Below are 17243 nucleotides of genomic sequence, written 5' to 3' on the forward strand. Positions count from 1 at the left end.
TTTTTTTCTCGCACCCATAGACTTGCTTTGGTGAGACTCGGCCGATATACGCGTACAATCGCAGCATGCTGCGATTTCTGTCGCACGTAGAATACGCCCAAGAGAAAACGGTGATGGGATCTACCCCATGGTCCGAGTGCTATGCGATGTTTTCTCGCATAGCACGTGTTCGTATTCAATGCCAGTGTGACCCCGGCCTTAGCCATTAAAAGGTATCAACCACTGAGGACTCTCAATTCTAAATATTTTTCTATCTACTGGCTATCACAGTGCAAAGATATATATATACGGTATATCTTTCCTGTAGCAAAAATGTAGATTTTGCAATTTTCAAAGTTTTAATTTTTGTACCCTTAAATCAAAGAGTGATGTCACACAAAATAGTTAATAAATAACATTTCCCACATGTCAACTTACATCAGCACAATTTTGGAAATATCATTTTTTTGTTATGATGTTAAATAGGGTTAAAATTTCTAATTTTTCCAACAAAATTTACAAAACCAGTTTTTAGGGACCACCTCACATTTGAAGTGAGTATGGGGGTCAATATAACAGAAAATGGTCAAAAGTGACACCATTCTAAAAACTGCACCTCTCAAGGTGAGCAAAACCATATTCAAGTTTATTAATCCTTAAGGTGTTTCATGAGAACTAAAGCAATGTAGAAGGAAAAAAATGAACATTTTACTTTTTTTCACAAAAAAATTATTTTGGAACCAAATTTTTTTTATTTTCACAAGGGTATCAGGAGAAAATGGACCATAAGATTTGTTGTGTAATTTCTCCTGAGTATGCCAATACCCCACATGTGGGGGTAAACCACTGTTTGGGCGTATGGCAGGGCTCACGGAGGGAGCACCATTTGACTTTTTGAACGCAAAATTGACTGGAATCAATAGTGGGCGCCATATCGCATTTGGAGACTCCCTGATGTACCTAAACAGTGGAACCCCCCTAATTCTAACTCCAACCCTAACCCCAACACAACCCTAACCCTAATCCCAACCCTAACCATAAAGCAAACCACAACCTTAACCCTAACACATCCCTAAATGTAATCCCAACCATAACCCTAACCACAACCATAACCTAACCCCAACACAAACCTAGCCCCAACCCCAACCCTAATGGAAAAATAGAAATAAATACATTTTTAATTTTATTTTATTATTTTTACCTAACTGGGTGATTAAGGGGGGTTTGATTTACTTTTTTTTTTTTTTTTTTTAATTCTGATCACTGTGATGAAAATGAACCAATAGGAAAAATTTCCTATTGTTGCACTGCACATGTGCCCACCAGTTTGTTCCCGGAAGAAGATGCCAACGGCCGGGGTACAGGACTGGGAGATGCAGGAGGGTCCAGGGACACCGGAGGTACCCGGGGGGGCAGAGGGACCCCATTTCTCTCTCCTCTGATGTGCTAGATCATATCAGAGGAGAGATAAATTAAATGGAAAATCAAACTTTTTTTTGCAGTCGCTGTTATTCCATGAATAACTGGGATCGCAACACTGGGGTCGGTAAAAACCGACCTGAATCATGTGAATTTCCAATGCTGGGGGGCGCTATAACCTTATTTCTCAGCGGCGCTGAGGAATAAGTACCCTTAACTGCCGCCGTTTAAAGGCGTATCGGTGGTTGTTAAGTGGTGAAAAAAATCTTTGTAAAAAAAAAAATAATTTGCCTTCATTGCCATTTTAAAAGACCTGTAACTTTCTCATTTTTCGAGATCTAGGGCTGTATGAGGGCTTATTTTTTGCGCTCTGAGCTGACCTTTTTACTGATACAATTTTGGAATATATGCGATGTTTTGATTGCCTGTTATTGCAATGTTGTAGCAACCAAAAAAATAAATTCTTGCATTTGATTTTTTTTCTTGTTATGCTGTTTACCAATTGGAATAATTTATTTTATATTTCGATCTATCGGACATTTGTCAAGTATACCATATCCCAAATATGTGTATTTTTTATGATTAAAAATAAAACAATGGGGCTAAAGGGAGGGTGATTTGAACTTTTGCTTTCTTTTTTATATTTTTCAATATTTTTTTTTACTTTTTACTGTATTTAGGTCATCTGTAGTGAAGGGGTTAAAGCTATGTGTTTTGATTCTGAAATAGTTTTTTTTTACATGTCAGGTTCTCTTTAATAAGGTACTGTGCTGGGGTCTTGGATTAAAATCCCACCAAGGACAACATCTACAATGAGTTTAAATCTTTGACAAAAACCGACCTTGTGGATACATACACTGCTATACCAAATCTCTTTATGCCCTGTGCCTATGGCACTAACAGGGAGGGGGAGGGGCAAACTCCCAACTACTATGATCCTACAGATAAACTAAGAGCATACTGCCCCAAAATAGATATGACGTCACCAAATTAATGTAAAAATATAAACTCAGTAGCTCAGTACGCGAAACGCGCGTCAGGGCTTATGGTGGACGTATCCAGCAGCAGATCTCACATGGGTAAACAGTACTGATGGCACTTTGGATTGATGCACTTGTGTGAAAAAAAACTGGGCTATGTGCAATATGGGAGGGAATTTATCGGGTTGAACAATTGGTTCATATTCCACAATAGGATTGAGTTTTGGTCCATATGGAACTAATTCCATATATTCCATATATCCCTGTGCCGCATTGTGGTGCACCTTCATATTCTGAATGTGGGCTTTTCTGCTGGAATCGTTCATTTGATCATTCATTGACCCTCATCATACTGATATTGTGCAATTACTGGTTTTACAAAATATATATTGTGTGATAGTACTAATAAAGTTTATATTTTAACATTAATTTGGTGATGTCATATCTATTTTGGGGCAGTATGCTCTTAGTTTATCTGTAGGATCTACAAGGAGTTTGTATCTTCTCCCCGTGTTTGCGTGGGATTCCTCTGGGTTCTCCAGTTTTCTTTCACCCTTCAAATACGTAACGATAGGGAATCTAGATTGTGAGCCCCAATAGGGACATGGATGCTAATATCTGTAGAGCGCTGTAGAATTAATGGCGGTATATAAGCAAGTAAAATAAATAAATAAAACATGTAGCCTAATTATCTTACCAGTAAAGTAAGCTTGACTAATTGTTTTGTTCTACTTTATCAGTCATCATGGATAAAAAGTTGAGATGACTATTTGCTAGAGAAGACATAGTACAATATAAAACATTAGTAATATCCACAACTTGCACTGTTCCTCGAGTTGTCTCCAAAATGTACTTGTGCAAATATTAAGTGAGATTTACTATAATAGGCAAAATGCTCTAGAATAAAATTGCAACGTGCCTCAAAAGCATTACGACTACTACTACTACTACTAATTTTTATTTATATAGCGCCAACCTATTCCGCGGCACTTTACAATTAAGCGGGGACATGTACAGACAATAAATTCAGTACAAGTTAAGACAATTTAAACAGTGACATTAGGGGTGAGGTCCCTGCTCGCAAGCTTACAATCTACAAGGCAATGGGGGGGACACAATAGGTGAAAAGTGCTTGTTATTTCAGGTCTGGCAATTATAATAAATAGGGATTTTCATATAAAGCTGCATGATCCGGTCATCAGCCCGTGTGTTTAAGTGCAATAGTCAAGTATCAAGTGCAGTTATCGTGTGCATGGAGGGTGTGGGGACAGATGAATAGTAGGGTGCAGATTCACATGCAGATAATATTTGGAAGGAGGGAGCAGGGCAAAGTTAGTTTACTGAGTAGTTGATGTGGTAGGCTTGTTTGAAGAGATGGGTTTTTAAAGCGCGCTTGAATAGGTCGGGGCTAGGTATCAGTCTGATCGTCTGGGGAAGTGCATTCCAGAGAGCTGGCGCAGCACGAGAGAAGTCTTGGAGACGGAGGTGCGAGGTTCGGATTACGGGGGATGTTAGTCTTAGGTCATTTGTAGAACGGAGGGCACGTGTAAGGCGATAGACGGAGATGAGAGAGGAGATATAAGGCGGTGCAGAACTGTGGAGAGCTTTGTGGGTGAGAGAGATGAGTTTATACTGGAGCCTGTAGCGAATGGGTAGCCAGTGTAATGACTGGCACAAGATGGAGGCATCGGTGAAGCGGCTGGACAGAAATATGACCCTGGCTGCCGCATTCAAGATGGATTGGAGAGGAGAATGTTTGGAAAGAGGGAGACCGATCAGAAGAGAGTTGCAGTAGTCCAGACGAGAATGAATAAGAGCGACAGTAAGAGTCTTAGCAGTTTCAAAGATGAGAAAAGGTCAGATTCTGAGGATGTTTTTAAGATGCAGGTGACAGGAGCGAGTGAGGGATCGGATATAGGGAATAAAGGAAAGTTCGGTGTCGAATATGACCCCACCCCAAGACAGCGGGCATGCTGCTTGGGAGTTATGGTTGAACCCTCCAGGGTAATTTTGATGTTGGGTAGAGTGAGGTTAGTAGAAGGGAGAAACACAAGTAGTTCAGTTTTGGAGAGATTTAGTTTCAGATAGAGGGAGGACATGATGTTAGAGACAGCAGACAGACAATCATTGGTATTTTGAATTAGGGTAGGGGTGATGTCGGGGGAAAAAATGTATAATTGGGTGTCATCAGCATAGAGATGATACTGGAACCCAAATCTGCTGATTGTTTGTCCAATAGGGTCCGTGTAAAGAGAGAAGAGGAGGGGGCCTAGGTCTGAGCCTTGCGGAACTCCAATAGTAAGGGGACGAGGAGAGGAAGAGGAGCCGGCAAAAGATACAGTGAAGGAGCGGTCAGAGAGGTAGGAGGAGAACCAGGAGAGGGCTATGTCCTTGAGACCTATGGAGCGGAGCATAGTGAGAAGGAGCTGGTGATCCACAGTATCAAATGCAGCAGATAGATCCAGGAGAATCAGCAGAGAGCAATGACCTTTGGATTTAGCTGTTATTAGATCATTAGAGACTTTAGTGAGGGCAGTTTCAATGGAGTGTAAAGAGCGGAAACCAGATTGTAAGGGGTCAAGAAGAGAGTTATCCGAGAGATAGGGGATTAGACGGGAGTGGACCAAGCGTTCCAGGAGTTTAGAGATGAAGGAAAGGTTTGAGACAGGTCTGTAGTTAGCCGTGCAGATCTGGTCCAGGGATGGCTTTTTAAGTAAAAGGGTAATGATGGCTGTTACAGAACCCCCAACACCAAGAATATGTTATGCAGTATACAGTGGGGCAAAAAAGTATTTAGTCAGTCAGCAATAGTGCAAGTTCCACTACTTAAAAAGATGAGAGGCGTCTGTAATTTACATCATAGGTAGACCTCAACTATGGGAGACAAACTGAGAAAAAAAAATCCAGAAAATCACATTGTCTGTTTTTTTATCATTTTTTTTGCATATTATGGTGGAAAATAAGTATTTGGTCAGAAACAAACAATCAAGATTTCTGGCTCTCACAGACTTGTAACTTCTTCTTTAAGAGTCTCCTTTTTCCTCCACTCATTACCTGTAGTAATGGCACCTGTTTAAACTTGTTATCAGTATAAAAAGACACCTGTGCACACCCTCAAACAGTCTGACTCCAAACTCCACTATGGTGAAGACCAAAGAGCTGTCAAAGGACACCAGAAACAAAATTGTAGCCCTGCACCAGGCTGGGAAGACTGAATCTGCAATAGCCAACCAGCTTGGAGTGAAGAAATCAACAGTGGGAGCAATAATTAGAAAATGGAAGACATACAAGACCACTGATAATCTCCCTCGATCTGGGGCTCCACGCAAAATCCCACCCCGTGGGGTCAGAATGATCACAAGAACGGTAAGCAAAAATCCCAGAACCACGCGGGGGGACCTAGTGAATGAACTGCAGAGAGCTGGGACCAATGTAACAAGGCCTACCATAAGTAACACACTACGCCACCATGGACTCAGATCCTGCAGTGCCAGACGTGTCCCACTGCTTAAGCCAGTACATGTCCGGGCCCGTCTGAAGTTTGCTAGAGAGCATTTGGATGATCCAGAGGAGTTTTGGGAGAATGTCCTATGGTCTGATGAAACCAAACTGGAACTGTTCGGTAGAAACACAACTTGTCGTGTTTGGAGGAAAAAGAATACTGAGTTGCATCCATCAAACACCATACCTACTGTAAAGCATGGTGGTGGAAACATCATGCTTTGGGGCTGTTTCTCTGCAAAGGGGCCAGGACGACTGATCCGGGTACATGAAAGAATGAATGGGGCCATGTATCGTGAGATTTTGAGTGCAAACCTCCTTCCATCAGCAAGGGCATTGAAGATGAAACGTGGCTGGGTCTTTCAACATGACAATGATCCAAAGCACACCGCCAGGGCAACGAAGGAGTGGCTTCGTAAGAAGCATTTCAAGATCCTGGAGTGGCCTAGCCAGTCTCCAGATCTCAACCCTATAGAAAACCTTTGGAGGGAGTTGAAAGTCCGTGTTGCCAAGCGAAAAGCCAAAAACATCACTGCTCTAGAGGAGATCTGCATGGAGGAATGGGCCAACATACCAACAACAGTGTGTGGCAAGCTTGTGAAGACTTACAGAAAACGTTTGACCTCTGTCATTGCCAACAAAGGATATATTACAAAGTATTGAGATGAAATTTTGTTTCTGACCAAATACTTATTTTCCACCATAATATGCAAATAAAATGTTAAAAAAAACAGACAATGTGATTTTCTGGATTTTTTTTTTCTCAGTTTGTCTCCCATAGTTGAGGTCTACCTATGATGTAAATTACAGACGCCTCTCATCTTTTTAAGTGGTGGAACTTGCACTATTGCTGACTGACTAAATACTTTTTTGCCCCACTGTATATTATGTATAATAGGTTCCATGTGAAATGCATCAGTCCACAGGCTGCGCCCCTGGGCAGAGGGAACACGATATTCCCCTTTGTCCTCCCCCACCTTTGTAATTCCCACAGTAAATATCAGCAGGCTCCGGCCCCCTGCGGCTATTGTAATGTATGTCTGGCCTGCTTTTTCTATTGGCCTGCCCTGTGTATCTGTGTTATATATTCTGTGTGCTGAAAATAAAGTGTGTTCTTTTAGACTGGAAATACGTGGAGTAGCAGTCAGCTTTTATATGCTCTCACGTAATCAAGGAATTCCAGCCAGCGTCCTTCATTCAGAATCCAGCAAAAGCAGAGTGGACCTCCTGAAACACGGGGTGGCACTGAAAGAGGTACCCCAGCTTGGTAGACCCCGTTACACTGGTGGCAGACAGCGGGATGTGATATCCCTTCTACAGGAGGAAAGGAATGAATGGAAGACAACTACCAGAAGTTTAAGAGGACTACATTAAAAGATCTGGTGGAAGCCCGAGGGTTAATCGCCAGCAACAAAACACAAGCGGATTTGATAGCAGCCATCATGGAACACGACAGTACAGCGCCCCCAATGTGAACGTGGAGGAGACTGAATTCCAGAGGGAGGTAAAGAACAGACTGGCGTTCTATGGCCCAAACCCTGCAGTAGAGATCATACGAGAGGTGATGGCTGATGTGCGTACTGATCTGAAGGAAAAGATGACCGAGCGGACCAGGATAGAGCTAGCCAAGATGGAGATGGCAGAGCGGACCAAAGTGGAGCTGGCCAAGATGAGATGGCAGAGCGGAGAGAGGAGAGTCAGCGAGCAGGGGGTGCTATGGCCTCCACCCAGGTACCTTCAACAGTAAGCCACAAAAAGATCCAGTATAATGCCTTCCGACAGTTGGGGGAGGCAGAGGAAGACATTGATGGCTTTCTGCAGGACTTTTAGCGGCAGTGTGCCCTTCATCAAGTGAAGCCGGAGGAATGGGTTCAGATTCTGACCAGCAAGCTGACAGGCCGGGCAGCGGACGCCTATCGCACGGTACCTGATGAGGACTGTATGGACTATGAGCGGATCAAAGAAGTGATCTTGGCCCGGTATGCGCTGACACCAGAGGCATACCACCAAAAGTTCCGCGGACTTATAAAACGAGTAACCGATACCCACGCTGAATGGGCCTGTAAATTACGGCGGTCACTGCTACAGTGGGTACAAGGGAGCCAAGCAACCACTAAGGAGGACGTCCTCCAGCTCTTCTTGTTAGAACGATTCTTTAATGGACTAAACCCCGAGACACAGGAATGGCTTCGGGACAGGCGGCCAATGACTCTTGAGGAAGCCGCTCATCTGGCCGATGAACATCATGACGCTAGGAGGCCTTAGTTGTCTGGATCAAAGATGGTCACTAGGGGTCCGCCCATGGACCTGGAGGGCCGCAAACCACCGAAGATTGTAGGGGGACCAGCTAGAAACCCAGCCTACCACAGTTCCCCTGGGGCGCGATGCCACACCTGCCGTCAGCTGGGCCACCTGCAAAGACAATGTCCCAACCGGACTCAGCATACCCAGTGGCCAAAGGCGGGAACAGCTACCTTCCGCCGGGCCGCTGTACACTGCTACCAAGGCGAAGCTGACCCGGCATTGGGGGCTACAACTAACCAAGAGGTGGAAGACATGGAGGAAGTGCTGCATGAAGTAGACCCCGTGCAGGCAGCCCGGGCAGATAATCGACAACAGCATCGACAGGTCGTGTGGGTTAATGGGAAACGCATGCAGGGACTAAGAGATTCCGGAGCAACTTTGACCCTTGTGAAGCCTCATCTCGTCCGGGAACAAGAGAAAACGGACCGGACAGTGGCAGTCCGTGTAGCAGGGGGAGCCATACATCGACTGCCCACTGCCAGGATTCACCTGAACTGGGGAGTTGGGGATGGCCTTGTTGAGGTCGGCTTGATGGAGGATTTGCCTGCAGACGTTTTGCTGGGAAATGACTTGGGGCCCATGTTGTCTGCCTTCTCGGTTCCCCTCTGGCTGAGACATATCCTGTGACCACCCGGAGACAAGCTCGAGCTGCGGAGGCGGAATCACACTCAGAGGAGGCCCAGGTAAGACATCCCAGCCCTACACGTATTCCCATAGCCAGACACATTTCTTGGGTCACCCCAGATGAATTTAAGAGGGAGTTACTTGAGGATCCTTCATTGGAGGGATATCGTGGGAAGGCACAGGAGGGGAGAGGGGTACTGGAAGGGGAACAGTTTATATGGAAGCAGGGACTCCTCTACCGGATCACAGAGCAGCACCACACAGGGACGAGCCCCACTATAAAATGACAGCTGGTAGTTCCCAAGAAATATAGGCAGGAGTTACTGTGAATCTCTCATGACATACCCCTGGCCGGGCACTTCGGCGTCAGTTGCACCAGGCATCGTCTGACACAAAACTTCTTTTGGCCGGGGTTAACCTATGATGTTTGTCAATACTGCCAGACCTGTGACAGTTGCCAGCGCATTGGCAAGAGGGGAGATCGATGCACGGCCAAATTACGCCCCCTCCCCATTGTGGAGGAACCATTTTGCCGAGTAGCGGTCGATCTGATAGGGCCGTTAGCCAAACCCAGTCCGTCAGGGAAAAGGTATATATTGACAGTGGTAGATTATGCCACACGATATCCAGAGGCGGTTGCGTTACCTAACATACTGGCAGAGACGGTGGCGGCTTCCCTGCTCCAGGTTTTCTCACGGGTTGGATTTCCCCAGGAGATAATCTCAGACCAGGGTACCCAGTTGACAGCAGAGGTGACCAACCAACTGTGGAAGCTGTGCGGCGTAAAGTCCATTAGAAGTGCCCCGTACCACCCGCAAACCAATGGGTTGTGTGAACGCTTTAACGGGACGTTAAAACAACTCATTGGGACTTTTACCAGGACGTACAGGGACTGGGAGAAATTCTTGCCTCACCTCCTGTTTGCCTATCGAGAGGTGCCCCAAGAATCCACAGGGTTCTCCCCATTCGAACTGGTATACGGGAGACGGGTAAGGGGACCCCTAGACTTAGTGCTAGAACACTGGGAAGGGGAGGGCATCATAGAAGGGGTACCTATTGTACCCTATGTGCTGGAATTCTGGGACCGCCTACAGGAGCTGACCCAGGCTGTACGTGGGAACATGCAGGTGGCCCAGCGGCGCCAGCACATATGGTACGATCGGAGGGCCAGAGAGCGCACCTTGGAAATAGGGCAGAAGGTCCTGGTGTTAGAGCCCACTAGGCAGAACAAGTTCCAAGCTGCATGGCAGGGGCCCTACCAGGTAGTGGGGAAAATAGCCGACACCACCTATAATGTCACCGATTGTGACGAACCCAGGGTTATCCGCGTGTTCCACGTGAATATGCTGAAGCCCTATCGGGAGTGCCCTGAAGAGGTAGTGGCCATCTGTGCACCTGAAGCAGAGGATTTAGCCGGACTTCCCTTGCCTGATGTCTTAGGGGAGAGGACTCAGTCTAAAACATGGGACCAGGTACACTGGGGTGAAGACTTAGGTCCCCGGTAGAGACAGCAAGCGGAGGAGTTGTTGAGGCAGCGACAGAGGATGTTTTCGGGGAAACCCGGGTACAGTCACCTGGCACAACACAAGGTTGAGACCCAGGATCAGACCCCCCTGCGACAACCCCCCTTCCGCGTCCCTGAGTCTGTATGAGAAGGGATGCGACAAGAGATGTTGCGTTTAGGGGTCATTGAAGAGTCAGATAGTCCCTGGGCATCCCCCGTAGTGTTAGTGCCCAAGAAGGATGGGACTACATGGTTTTGCGTAGACTATCATAAGCTCAATGAGAAAACAGTGACGGATGCGTATACCATGCCGCGTGTGGATGACTTGTTAGACCGGCTGGCAGGGTCAAAGTATTTGACAACCATCGATCTATGCAAAGGCTACTGGCAGATTCTCCTTAGTCCTAATGCTATTCCCAAGTTGGCATTTGTCACCCCATTTGGCTTCTTCCAGTTTCGAGTTATGCCATTCGGGATGAAGACTGCCCCGGCGACCTTCCAGAGGCTGGCTGACCGGCTTCTGGATGGTCTCCAGGACTATGCGTGTGCCTACCTGGATGACACCGCCATCTACAGCGCGACACCTAGAGACAGTATTAGACAGGATTCACAAGCCCGGAATCACCCTGAACCCAAACAAGTGTCACGTGGGCAAAGCAGAGGTTCAGTATTTAGGGCATTGGGTGGGAAGTGGGAAACAGAGACCAGAACCAGCCAAGATTGAGGCCATAGCCAAATGGCCCAACCCACGCACTAAAACCCAGGTCATGGCGTTTCTAGGGACAGCAGGGTATTATAGGAAATTCGTTTCCAATTACAGCAGCGTGGCCAAGCCCCTCACTGATCTGACCCGTAAGAACCAACCCCGCCAGGTAACCTGGACCCCAGAGTGTGAGGAAGCCTTCCGCCAGCTAAAGGACGCCCTCACCAATACCCCTGTATTGGCCGCACCCGATCCAACTAAACGTTTCTTTGTTCACACAGACACTTCTATGTTTGGATTGGGGGCAGTACTAAGCCGGATGGCCAAGAACACCCGGTAGCTTACCTGAGTCGGAAACTACTGCCCCGTGAAGTGAGCTATGCGGCCATCGAGAAGGAGTGCCTGGCAATAGTATGGGCACTAGAAAAGTTACAACCATATTTGAATGGACGACAGTTTTCCCTCCTAACGGACCATAATCCCCTAGTCTGTCTTAATCGGGTCTCTGGAGACAACGCCAGATTACTGCGGTGGAGTTTAGCCCTACAACCTCTGGACTTCACTATCCACTACGGACCCGGCAAACAAAACGGTAATGCCGATGGACTAAGTGGACAAACGGAACTTGTACCAACCCCATAAACTTCGGTCATCCCCAAACCGATCCGTTAAGAATCAGACTGTGTATGCCGATCGCGTCGCTGAAAAGGGGAGCCGTGTTACAGAACCCCCAACACCAAGAATATGTTATGCAGTATATATTATGTATATATATTATGTATAATAGGTTCCATGTGAAATGCATCAGTCCACAGGCTGTGCCCCTGGGCAGAGGGGACACGATATTCCCCTTTGTCCTCCCCCACCTTTGTAATTCCCACAGTAAATATCAGTAGGCTCCGGCCCCCTGCGGCTATTGTAATGTATGTCTGGCCTGGTTTTTCTATTGGCCTGCCCTGTGTATCCGTGTTGTATATTCTGTGTGCTGAAAATAAAGTGTGTTCTTTTAGACTGGAAATACGTGGAGTAGCAGTCAGCTTTTATATGCTCTCACGTAATCAAGGAATTCCAGCCAGCGTCCTTCATTCAGAATCCATCAAAAGCAGAGTGGACCTCCTGAAACACGGGGTGGTACTGAAAGAGGTACCCCAGCTTGGTAGACCTCGTTACAATGGCATGTTTAAATGAGGAGGGAAAGATACTGTACCTGAAGAAAGATTGAGGTTAAATATTTTAGTCAGGTGAGTGGTGACCACTGGTGAGAGAGATTGCAGGAGAGGTGAAGGAAATGGGTCACTATTGCAGGTTGTTGGCCGAGTAGAAGTGAGGAGCTTGGAAGCACTGAAGACTCTTTCTGATAGCACACTAGCAGCTGGGCAAGCGAGCTCCTGTAATGCATAATGCCAATTCAGGCCAGGTGTCTATTTTAGATGCCCAGTAATAAAAGGGGAATGACCTGTGAGGGAGAACATCGATAAGGGAGGAAAAATAGTTCGTAACCATACTAGACAAATGCTGTCTCCTGTCACTTTGAATCGATGCAGCAGTACCTGTCGTGTCTGCGGTCATTGCGGAATCACTCCACGACCTGGTCATAAAACCCCTCTGTCCAACGCCACTTCGGATTTGTGCACCTCTAACACCTCTGCCATGTAGCCCCCTATGGATCGTGTGAGAACCATCACCGCCACTGTGTGCTGGGAATGCCTGAAAAAAACAGTCTACAAGAGTTGCTTGTTTGGTAGCCACTATTTGCTCAAGGTTCTCATGTGGCATGATATTTTGTAATTTTTCTTTATATTGTGGATCCAGGAGGCAGGCCAACCAGTAATTGTCATTGGTCATCATTTTGATAATGTGGGGGTCCCTTTTTAGGGTACGCAAGGCATACTCAGCCATGTGGGCCAATGTTCCAGGTGTCAATTCACTGCTTGTGCTGGGTTGAGGAGCACTTTCTTGCAAATCAACATCACTTGTGTCCCGCAAAAACCCTGTACCTGACCTTGCAACGCCACCAGTTTCTATTGCCCCCTGAGAAGCATCCTCCTCCCATAAATATTCATCCCCATCATCCTCCTCCTCTCCGTCCGCCACCTCATCCAGGAGAGTTCCCTGAGCAGACAATGGCTGACTGTCATCAAGGCTTCCCTCCTCCTCGGCTGCAGACGCCTGCTTCTTAATGTGCGTCAAACTTTGCATCAGCAGACGCGTTAGTGGGATGCTCATGCTTATGATGGAGTCATCTGCACTTACCAGCTGTGTGCATTCCTCAAAACACTGAAGGACTTGACAGAGGTCTTGTAGCTTCGACCACTGCACACCTGACAACTCCATGTCTGCCATCCAACTGCCTGCCCGTGTATGTGTATCCTCCCACAAATAAATTACAGCACGCCTCTGTTCGCACAGCATCTGAAGCATGTGCAGTGTAGAGTTCCATCTTGTTGCAATGTTGATTATTAGGTGGTGCTGGGGAAGATTCAGCGATCGCTGATGGTTCAGCATACGGCTGGAGTGTACGAGCGACCGGCAGATGTGCGAGCAAAGTCTTTGCACCTTCAGGAGCAGGGCTGGTAATCCCAGATAATTTTTCAGGAAGCACTGCACCACCAGTTTCAAGGTGTGAGCCAGGCAAGGTATGTGTTTCAGTTCTGAAAGGGCAATGGCAGCCATAAAATTCCTTCCGTTATCACTGACTACCTTGCCTGCCTCAAGATGTACACTGCCCAGCCATGACTGAGTTTCTTGCTGCAAGTACTCGGCCAGTACTTCCGCGGTGTGTCTGTTGTCACCCAAACACTTCATTTCTAACACAGCCTGCTGACACTTACCACTAGCTGTTCGATAATGGGACACCTCACGTGCAACACTGGCAGCTGCGGATGGAGTGGTCGTGTGACTGCGCTCTGTGGTTGAGCTTTCACTTCTGGAGGAGGAGGAGGAGGGGTGGCGAACGCCTACAGCCAACTGTTTCCTAGACCATGGGCTAGGCAGAATTGTCTCACTATGGCTGTCCCCTGTGGACCCTGCATCCACCACATTAACCCAGTGTGCTGTGATGGACACGTAACGTCCCTAGATGGACACGTAACGTCCATGCATCTGTTGTGGGGTGCACCTTTCTACTGACTGATTGCCTCAGTGCATGGACAATGCGGTCTTTGACATGCTGGTGGAGGGCTGGGATGGCTTTTCTCGCAAAGAAGTGTCGACTGGGTAGGTCATAGCGTGGTACTGCGTAGGCCATCCTGGGCTTTGAAAGATTCGCTTTCAACCAACCGGTGGGGCATCATCTCTAACGAGATTAGTCTAGCAATATGGGTGGTCAAACCCTGTGTACGTGGATGAGAGGATGAGTACTTTCTTTTCCTAACGAGACTCTCTTGTAGGGTGAGCTGGACTGAAGAGCTGCATATGGTGGAACTAGCGGGGGTGGTGGTGGACATGGCAGATTGAGAGAGGGTTGGTGATGGTATTCTTGATGTTGGCCTACATACAGTGTTTCCTACCAAGAACATTGTGATTCCCTGACTGCTTTGGCCTTGCGACGATACCTCCACATTTGCTGCTGGTGGTGTCCTAACTGATGGGCTTACAGTGAGGGAAGCAATGTAGTGTTGCTGACTACCTTCATTCTGTGCAGGTGCACCAACGGCACGGGACGTTTGGTAGTTAGTCCAGGCTTGCAAGTGCATGCTGGTTAAATGTCTAAGCATGCACGTTGTATTTACATTTTGGAGATTCTTCCCTCAGTTAAAGGTCTTTGAGCATTTCTTACAGATAACTTTGCACTGATCATTCGGATCTTGGTTAAAAAATTGCCACACTACACTCTTCCTACTATGGAATACCTTTTCAGGCATTACACGCTGTGCTACTTTCACCGGATGGCCACGCTGTCCTAAAACTGTTTTTGTTTTTGACAAACGTTTTTGGCAAGATATGGGCCTGCCAGATGAAAGCTGTTGCGATGTAGATGGCTGCTGCGGATCATCCTCCTCCACTTCTGAGCTACTGGCAGCGGCACCCTCTTCCCCCAATGGCTGCCAATCTGGGTCAACAACTGGGTCATCTATCACCTCCTCTTCAATGTCATGTGCACCTTCCTCTGTGTCACCATGTAAGGTGCTATAGCGTTCGTGACAGGGTACCATAGTCTCATCAGGGTCAGATTCTGGCTCAGTACACTGCGAGGGCAATGTAGTGATCTGAGTCAATGCAACAGCATAATAATTTAGCTGTGGCTGTGCATCAGTGCACTCCATGTCCGATTCATCTTGTATTGGGCTGTTAACAATTTCCCTTTCTAACCCAGGCACTGTATGTGTAAAGAGCTCCATGGAGTAAACTGTAGTGTCGCCTGCCGCATCCTTCACTTTTGGTTTGTGTGAAGGACACAAGGAAGCAACTTGATCCTGACCGGGAGCATCCACTGACGACTCGCTGCTTTTATATTTTGAACTTTCTGAAGAGGAGGCGAAAGAGCTAGAGGCTGAGTCAGCAAGAAAAGCCAAAACTTTTTCCTGCTGCTCTGGCTTTAAAGGGACACTGTCACCTGGATTTGGAGGGAACAATCTTCAGCCATGAAGGCGGGGTTTGGGGGTTTTTGATTCACCCTTTCCTTACCCGTTGGCTGCATGCTGGCTGCAATATTGAATTGAAGTTCATTCTCTGTCCTCCATAGTACACGCCTGCACAAGGCAAGATTGCCATGTGCAGGCATGTACTACGGAGGACAGAGAATGAACTTCAATCCATTATTGCAGCCAGCATGCAGCCAGCGGGTAAGGAAAGGGTGAATCAAAAACCCCAAAACCCCGCCTCCATGGCTGAAGATTGTTCCCTCCAAATCCAGGTGACAGTGTCCCTTTAAAAGCTGTTTTCCTACTCCCAGATAAGGGAGCCTTCGAGGCCTTGTGTAGCCAGACGATGACGCTGGCTCAACACCTCGAGCCTTTGGTGCTATTTTGGTTTTCCCACTACCACGAGATGCTCCACCACCACCACTATTCAGTACCAGCTGGCAACGACCGACCACGGCCTCTTCCACCAGACTTCCTCATTTTTGGGAAAATCTAAGCAAAATAACAACCGTTATATGGTACTGTAGAACAAGGTAAAAGGTGTATATAAACTTGTTGAGAATTTAAATCTCCCTTTTTTTTGGGGAGACTGAACCAAAACTCATTTCAAAAATCTGACCTACACATCCAAACATAGACTAAGTGAGAACAGGTGCTGAACCTAGAGTCGCCAACTCGTATATAGTTAAATAAATAAGGCAGCACACTGCAGTGCTAGAACATACAAACTTGAAATACGAAATTTGAACTGCATTACTGCACTAGAAATATGAAAAATGAGAGCGTTTAGCGCATAAAAATGGCCAATTTTATGTGTACCTGGTAGCCACTTTACGGCATCTCTCTTATACCAGGTCCTACGCTTGCCTTACCTCGCTGAGAATAAACGTCTACATCTGAATGGGTACATGTGAAACCTCTTCCTAGACTAAAATTCTCTCTCTCTATGGAGGGGTATTGGACCTGCTGTAATTAAAACACCTGTGGCTAGAAGGCGGAGTGCACGATCAGAAGGCTAGAGAATACATTTCAAAAATCTGACCTTCACATCCAAACATAGACTAAGTGTGAACAGGTGCTGAACCTAGAGTCGCCAACTCGTATATAGTTAAATAAATAAGGCAGCACACTGCAGCGCTAGAACATACAAACTTGAAATACGAAATTTGAACTGCATTACTGCACTAGAAATATGAAAAATGAGAGCGTTTAGCGCATAAAAATGGCCAATTTTATGTGTATCTGGTAGCCACTTTACGGCATCTCTCTTATACCAGGTCCTACGCTTGCCTTACCTCGCTGAGAATAAACGTCTACATCTGAATGGGTACATGTGAAACCTCTTCCTAGACTAAAATTCTCTCTCTCTCTATGGAGGGGTATTGGACCTGCTGTAATTAAAACACCTGTGGCTAGAAGGCGGAGTGCACGATCAGAAGGCTAGAGAATACATTTCAAAAATCTGACCTGCACTTCCAAACATAGACTAAGTGTGAACAGGTGCTGAACCTAGAGTCGCCAACTCGTATATAGTTAAATAAATAAGGCAGCACACTGCAGCGCTAGAACATACAAACTTGAAATACGAAATTTGAACTGCATTACTGCACTAGAAATATGAAAAATGAGAGCGTTTAGCACATAAA

This window comes from Ranitomeya imitator, chromosome 1 (genome assembly GCF_032444005.1).
Source record: "Ranitomeya imitator isolate aRanImi1 chromosome 1, aRanImi1.pri, whole genome shotgun sequence".
Taxonomy (NCBI): Eukaryota; Metazoa; Chordata; class Amphibia; order Anura; family Dendrobatidae; genus Ranitomeya; species Ranitomeya imitator.